Consider the following 8,665-nt stretch of genomic DNA (forward strand, 5'->3'; position numbering starts at 1 on the left):
TTAGAAAAAAAAAATTATGTACTATTTTCTATGAGAAAAATTGTTCATAATTATTGCATAAATATGAATTAATACCTTAAAATTTTCTCAAAATACAAAAGAAAAAAGAAAAAATATTATTGAATAAAAATATATTCCACTGAGTTTACTGGGGGGCAAAAAAGTTACATTTTAGGTGTCCGGTCACTTATGACCGTGAAGACCCTGAGTGTGACTCCCAAATGAGGGCCGCACAAGGGTTTTAAGGATACTCTACCCAAGCCATTAAACTGATGTCATCAGAGAACCAATTGCAAAATTAGTAGATTTTGATTAAAGATTACCAAGACAAATATATATATATACTGTGTATATATATATATATATATATATATATATACTGTGTATGTATATATATATATATATATATATATATGCGAATGAAGAAGAACCAGCCCCGTTTCTCTTCAGAACAGCGTAGAGAACTGATTGATCAGCACCCCTGGATGAGGAGAGGAGCATTACCCAATGCCATCAATGTCATGGTATGGGACTCTAGGGGTGAGCAATATATAAAAAATAAAAATAAAATAAAATATCACAAATCTTTTCAGACAGGATCTTATTACTGAGCCAAACTAATTTCCCTATTTAAACCGAATATAAATAATGTTTTCAAGCTTAAAAATAATAAAAAATAAATACAGTAGGACAAAGATACAGATTAAATAAACACCTCTGTAAGACTTTCAGATGACTCAACAATTTCCCTTAAGTCTTCAAACACAATGCAAAATTAACAGATTGCCCACACCTAGTGGGCAATATATATCTAAATATTATTTCACTTCATTATTTCATTGTGGTTGAGGCGAGACCCCCGACAAGATTGTAAAAGCTCTTTGGGTGTACAGCAATTCACAATAAAGTGCTATATAAATGCATCATTCATTTATTTTATTTTATTACATTTGTTTTATTTTGTTGAATTAAAAATTTGAATAAAGTTGCAAATTACAAACAATAAGACAAATGTGAACCTTGTGTATTCAAGCATCATAAAATAGCCCTACATCTGCAAAAGAATATGCACTCTTACACAATATTAAGGATCTGTCTGGTAAGGTAGATTGTGGAGATTTATTATTATTATTATTATTATTATTTACAATCGATATACTTTAATCATTCATGATATCTCATGAACATAAAGTAGGACCCAGGAACATTTGGCCCTTTTTCATGTGTTCCTCTAGATTTAAAAAAAAAAAATTTAAAAAAAAAAATTGGAAACTTAGGACCCTGGAAACATAAGTATGCTCCCCTTCACAACATGCTAAGGTCATTACTTCTGTGGAATCTGAAGCTGTAGATGTTGTCATGCAGAGTGCTATCAGTCCAAATGAGTGACCATTAACAGAGCTCATACCTATAAAGATCACCACCAATCAGTCATTTAGAGTTTTCATTTAATTGCTTACAGCATCTTGTGTTTCCTAAATTGTAAGAGTACAGGTGAAAGAATCTTGCATGTGTTTATAGGAGTGTGTGTACTGCGAGAATGACGTCTCTGCCCCGCTAGAAGAAGACCAACCCGATATGAAGTTTGCCATTTTGAGAGGAGAAATGGTAAAAGATGGAGGAGTGTCTCATTTTCAAAAAGAGGAGGAGCAATCTAGTGTATAATCTGAAGACTTCCCACTAATCTCTGCCAGCAGAGGGCAACAGGACCTTTCAGGTTCCTAGATCTAGAGATCTTATCGTTCGTGAGTGAAATGACTGAACTGGCACACTTGTCATTCGTGAACGAACTGAATGAACGGATACACGTCGTTTGTGAATTAAATGAACTGGCACATAGCTTATCTTGTTCGCGAACATTTGAATTAGAGTAAACTGGGTTAATCTGCTATTTTAGCATGTCAATCTCGAAAATGCAAAGCGCAGTTATAGGTACAGTACTGTGCACATACGCTCGTCTTGATATTTAGCAACTCCACGTTTAATCCATAGACCGTAAAAGAAAGGTTAATCCCCGATTTATGGATGTGAATATATAATATACAAACTGTCTGACCAAACAATTAAAATGCTAATTAGGCAAGAAACCCCGTGCTTTGTTCATCTGAACAACTCAATTAGACTTCCTATATCGAACACGATTATACACACATTTTAATAAAGCCAGATCAGTTTTTGTAACAAGTGAATGCGTTCGTTGACGTAAGACATAACACATAATACACTGTTTTGCCACCTGCTGGCATATTCTGTGTAAAACGAAGAAATTATCTCTGAACTAATCATTTTGGTGAATGAACCGAAAATGAACGAATCTCTAGAAAGAATCATAATTTCCACCACTAATTAGTGCTGCAACGACGTGTCGACGTCATCGTTTACTTCGACTACAAAATGCGTGCAATGCGTGGACACGTCACACTGTTTACATCTCGCATAATGGCATACGGCGAATGAAGAAGTTGCATTCTATCACAAACAGAGACCACTGTTATTAAAAGTATGAGAATACTTTAAACAGAGGACAAATAAAACGTCTCTTTGTTCCCTTTGCAAAACCGATATGGTGTACCACGGCAGCACAACTGCGATGAGCGAGCACCTCAGAGGAACATCTAGGCGCTATCCGGTGTCTCCATGCAATTTAACTGGTTACCCTGTGATCTGGTGACCAACTTCCTAGTTCAGGTCTGATATTCTTGTGCTGCGGCATCCTGAAAAGTTGAGATGTTTTCAACTCGATGCGGTGCGGACGCGCCTGAGAAGAAGGAAGAAAGAAAAAAAAAAAAAAAAAAAAAAAAAAAAGGGGTGATAGGTGACCGGCCCCTTAAAAGACAGCGTGCCACGAGACAACAGTCACAAACCACCGAACTACCCAGAATCAGCTCCAGATCTCTGGAAACCATGGTAAACCTTGCAGAACCATGACTACATTCTATGGTCATGATGCTAAAGAACATTTCATGACGTCTCAGACAACGGTAAATTTATTGCTACCGAGGTTTAATTATAAACGCTGTCATAAACTCATATTTACAATAGTAAAATAATTTTTGCCTCTTATTTTATACTGCGCAAAAAAAAAAAAAAAAAAAAAAAACTTCCTCCACATTGGTTGAAAATGAACAAAGGTTGAAAATGTTACTAACCTGTCTACTCTTCCCACAGTCAAGGAGGGGGAACTCAGGGCCCAGTGGTTAGAGAGTGGACTCCTAACCCTAGGGATGTGGGTTTCGAGCCACGGCCCGGCCATGCCATGACTGAGGTGTCCTTGAGCAGGGCACCGAACCCCCAGTTGCTCCCTGGGCGCCGCAGCATAAATGGTTGCCCACTGCTCCGGGTGTGCGTTCACGGTGTGTGCGCGTTCACTGCCGTGTGTGCACTTGGATGGGTTAAATGCAGAGCTGCTTCCACAGGAGCCTTTTCCATATCTCCCCATTGCCGCAGCAGTGCCTGCTCCCGCAGGAGCCATTTCCGTATCTCCTCACTGCCGCAGCAGTGTCTGCTCCCACAGGAGCCCCTTTCGTATCTCCTCACTGCCGCAGCACTGTCTGCTCCCGCAGGAGCCTTTTTCGTATCTCCTCACTGCCGCAGCAGTGTCTGCTCCCGCAGGAGCCCCTTTCGTATCTCCTCACTGCCGCAGCAGTGTCTGCTCCCGCAGGAGCCCCTTTCGTATCTCCTCACTGCCGCAGCAGTGTCTGCTCCCGCAGGAGCCCCTTTCGTATCTCCTCACTGCCGCAGCAGTGTCTGCTCCAGCAGGAGCCCCTTTCGTATCTCCTCACTGCCGCAGCAGTGTCTGCTCCCGCAGGAGCCTTTTCTTTACCTCCCCCATATATTTAAAAAAAAAAAAAAAAAAAAAGTCATCATGTTAAGCCATTTCACTGAAATAAGCTGTTCAGTTTTCACAATAAGCGACGTGAATTTCAACAAGGGTTTATGATCAGCTTCGATGCCCCACATTCCCAGTCGCATTAGCCTCTGCATAATACGCTGTTTTCAAACATAAAAAAAATAAATAAATAAATAAAAAAAATTTTAATTTAAAAGTCTCTCTTGTTTCCACTGTCCGTCCAGCGAGCACAAGTCTCTCAGTGGACGCAGTAAATATTTATTTGTTTCCACTGTCCGTCCAGCGAGCACCAGTCTCTCAACGGACGCAGTAAATATTTATCCGTTTCCACTGTCCGTCCAGCGAGCACCAGTCTCTCAACGGACGCAGTAAATATTTATCCGTTTCCACTGCCCGTCCAGCGAGCACGAGTCTCTCAACGGACGCAGTAAATATTTATCCGTTTCCACTGCCCGTCCAGCGAGCACCAGTCTCTCAGCGGACGCAGTAAATATTTATCCGTTTCCACTGCCCGTCCAGCGAGCACCAGTCTCTCAGCGGACGCAGTAAATATTTATCCGTTTCCACTGCCCGTCCAGCGAGCACCAGTCTCTCAGCGGACGCAGTAAATATTCATCCGTTTCCACTGCCCGTCCAGCGAGCACCAGTCTCTCAGCGGACGCAGTAAATATTCATCCGTTTCCACTGTCCGTCCAGCGAGCACCAGTCTCTCAGCGGACGCAGTAAATATTTATTCGTTTCCACTGCCCGTCCAGCGAGCACCAGTCTCTCAGCGGACGCAGTAAATATTTATTCGTTTCCACTGTCCGTCCAGCGAGCACCAGTCTCTCAGCGGACGCAGTAAATATTTGTTTGTTTCCACTGTCCGTCCAGCGAGCACCAGTCTCTCAGCCGACGCAGTAAATATTTATTCGTTTCCACTGCCCGTCCAGCGAGCACGAGTCTCTCAGCGGACGCAGTAAATATTTATTCGTTTCCACTGTCCGTCCAGCGAGCACCAGTCTCTCAGCGGACGCAGTAAATATTTATTCGTTTCCACTGTCCGTCCAGCGAGCACGAGTCTCTCAGCGGACGCAGTAAATATTTATTAGTTTCCACTGTCCGTCCAGCGAGCACGAGTCTCTCAGCGGACGCAGTAAATATTTATTTGTTTCCACTGCCCGTCCAGCGAGCACCAGTCTCTCAGAGGACGCAGTAAATATTTATCCGTTTCCACTGCCCTTCCAGCGAGCACGAGTCTCTCAGCGGACGCAGTAAATATTTATTTGTTTCCACTGCCCGTCCAGCGAGCACCAGTCTCTCAGCCGACGCAGTAAATATTTATCCGTTTCCACTGCCCTTCCAGCGAGCACTAGTCTCTCAGCGGACGCAGTAAATAGTTATTCGTTTCCACTGTCCGTCCAGCGAGCACCAGTCTCTCAGCGGACGCAGTAAATATTTATTCATTCCACTGTCCGTCCAGCGAGCCTCAGTCTCCCAGTGGACGCAGAAATACCTATTTGTCTCCTCTATCAGTCGGCGAGCACTAGTCTCACAGCGGACTCAATAACATCTATTTTTCCACTGTTTGTCCAGCGAGCACTAGTCTCCCAGCGGACGCAGAAATATCCATTGGTTTCCCTGTCCGTCCAGCGAGCACCAGTCTCTCAGTGGATGCAGTAATTATCTAATTCCTTCTACCTGTCCATTGGGCCTCAGTCTCCAAGGGGACACCGTAAATACATATTTTTCCTCTGCCTGTCCAGCGAGCACTAGTCTCTCAGCGGACGCAGTATGCATCCATCTCTTCCTGTTCTTCGTCCAGCAAGCCCAGTCTTCCAGCGGACGCAGGGACATAATTCGTCTCCCATATCTGTCCAGCGAGCCTCAGTCTCCCAGCGGACGCAGTAATATCTATTGGTTTCCTCTGTCTGTCCAACAAGCACTAGTGTCTCAGCGGACGCAGTAAATACCTATTCATTCCTCTACCCGTCCAGCGAGCCTCAGTCTCCCAGTGGACGCAGTATGCATCCATCTCTTTCTGTTCTTCATCCAGCGAGCCAGTCTTCCAGTGAATGCAGGAATATAATTTGTTTCCTCTATCTGTCCAGCGAGCCTCAGCCTCCCAGCAGATACATTACGCATCAAGTCAATATATCATTACACCTCGCAGGCAGACGGTGGAGCCCGTCTTCCCGACATCGTAACCGCTTCTTCCTCAACTATTAACCAACAGGACCTGCCTGCTCCTCTACTTCTGCCAGAGGCAATGTGAGATCTCCTGGTCAAACGACCATACTTCTAAAAACGTCAGCCCGCCAAATCTCTGAGTTTTGGGGGGTTCGTAGTCCGGCGGCTGTCCTTTTGCTCTCTTGTTTTTGGGGGGAGTACTCTGGGTTCGGGCCACATCCCGAGCTCGGAGCCCTCCACCCGGACAGCACGCCAAATACGCATAAACTTACGGTATTAATATACGTAGATGTGAACTCGTGAAATGCTGTTTTATAACAAAGTTCGGGAGGAACAGTCGCAGTTCATTAACCTGATTAACACAAGTGGAGACCAATCAGTAATCAACTCATGACAAGGTATAAATAACAGCAGAACCTATCTCTGTTCATTGACGGTTTTCAGCATCCCTCCTCCACCCCATTTCTCCTCACTTATAGATCCATCTACTCTTACCACAACCGGGGGGAGTACTCTGGGTTCGGGCCACATCCCGAGCTCGGAGCCCTCCACCCGGACAGCACGCCAAATACGCATAAACTTACGGTATTAATATACGTAGATGTGAACTCGTGAAACAGCTGAATAAATAAACTTTCCATTGATGTATGGTTTGTTAGAATTAGGACAATATTTGGCTGAGATACAGCTATTTGAAAATCTGGAATCTGAGAATGCAAAAAAAATCAAAATTTCAAGTTGTCCAAATTAAGTCTTTACTGTAGGAAATTTACTAAATATCTTAATGATTTTTTTTGGCATAAGAAAAAAATAGATAATTTTGACCCATACATTGTATTGTTGGCTATTGCTACAAATATACCCATGCTACTTGTGACTGGTTTTGTGCTTCATGGTTACAAATATTCTGGTCACAATGCAGTCATTCAACAAAGATGTCAGGGCACTAGTTCTCTGAGTGGAGGAAACTAGCTTTATGTGTAGCATTCTATAAAATATCTGAAGCTGTTCCTACCTGAAATACTCTTTTTCTATTATCTGAAATTCAGTGTACTACCGAGTGTACTTCATGGCCAGTAGTGTTGAAGCAGGAAAATTGGAACTGGCTCTACATCTGTTTCTGATTTTAAGTATTGAAGCAAAAGATTGAGTAATGGCGACTGCATAACATTTTGTTTATTCAAATTTGTTTAATAGTCTTTAAAAGCATGTAATTTGGTTTGCGGATGTTTTTTTAAAAAATAATAATAATTTCATAAATTTAGTGAGATAAACATGTCACTTTATTCCTACCTTTTAATTTAAAAAAAGATGATACCTACACCTTTCTGTCAGCAGTTTTAATTGTCTGATAAACATCATTATACAAGCCAGTAACATCCACTGAACTTTTGTTATATTGTTGTTGCATCGGCTAAAATTCCATGACCTACTTGGTTTAGGCATGCAAGATTATCGGGAAATGTTGGCATACATGGTTAATTTAATTAACTGACAATATATATTTTTTTATTTAATTATATGATTTTAATATGGTCAATGACGAAATGTGCATATTTTGGTCAATATTGCCTTTTAAAAATATTTTTTTTATATTGACAAGTATCCCTTTATTCAATACAAACTTTTATAGTTTGAATACATTTTGAGTACACTGAAATTTTAAATATTATTTTATGTTTTGGTATCTCAAACCTCCAAAACGTCAGGTGACACAACCATCTTCACATATTATGAACAAACTAAGAAAACTATTCAAAATGGAGCTTTAGTTGTAATAAATGCTAAATAAAATACTGTTGCGTGATTCTGTTTAAAAAAATGTATAAACAAATTTCACAAATAACATAGATTTAATAAAGCTGTTGAGATAAACTGTTGAGAAAACTTTTGTCCAGCAATTGGTATTCTCAAATGTCATGGTGGTACAACAACTTGGAGATAAAATCAGGAATATAGGTAGAATATAGGTTATTTGAAAATGATTATGGCAGATTGTTGATGTATTATTATTCAAGACTGCTTTATAATTTTCTTAAAAGTAGGATTAATCTATTTTAAGCATGCTGACACTTTGTTTAGGTCTTAGGTATATGAATTAAAATTTTCAGAATTACAGTTATGGTTATTAGTAACACCTTGGGGCTTAAAAAGGGCAGAGAGACTCTTTTTAAATGTATTATTTTTTAATTATTTGTAAGCGTTTTTATTATTATTATTAAATAAACCAGTAGGATTTAAGACATAAAACATCTTGGTCACAAGGGATTTGTTTTCATCACCATCTGTTCTCTCAACGAGCACACAGTTAGCTGACCTCTCACCCTACTCAGTTTTTTCTTTATCTATTCAAACCTCTATTAATGATAAATACATCTAATTAAACTAAAGTGGAATAAAATAGAATCAATTCAGTAAATAACTAAATATTAAGCACAGCAGACTAAAACCGCTCCTCAGTATTATGCATTTTCTAAACTTTAAGGATTATTAAAGTCTTCCGGTCTTTCATTAGTTTCTTTGATTTAGAAGCTCTGGAATTTATTGGCACTTTAAGTCACTGGTATACATGTGAAATATATCAAGAAAAACAGAAAGTTAATATACACACAATGTTCTTATAAACTGTGTACCATATAGCTGTAA

Source organism: Carassius gibelio, chromosome B15 (genome assembly GCF_023724105.1).
Source record: "Carassius gibelio isolate Cgi1373 ecotype wild population from Czech Republic chromosome B15, carGib1.2-hapl.c, whole genome shotgun sequence".
NCBI lineage: Eukaryota > Metazoa > Chordata > Actinopteri > Cypriniformes > Cyprinidae > Carassius > Carassius gibelio.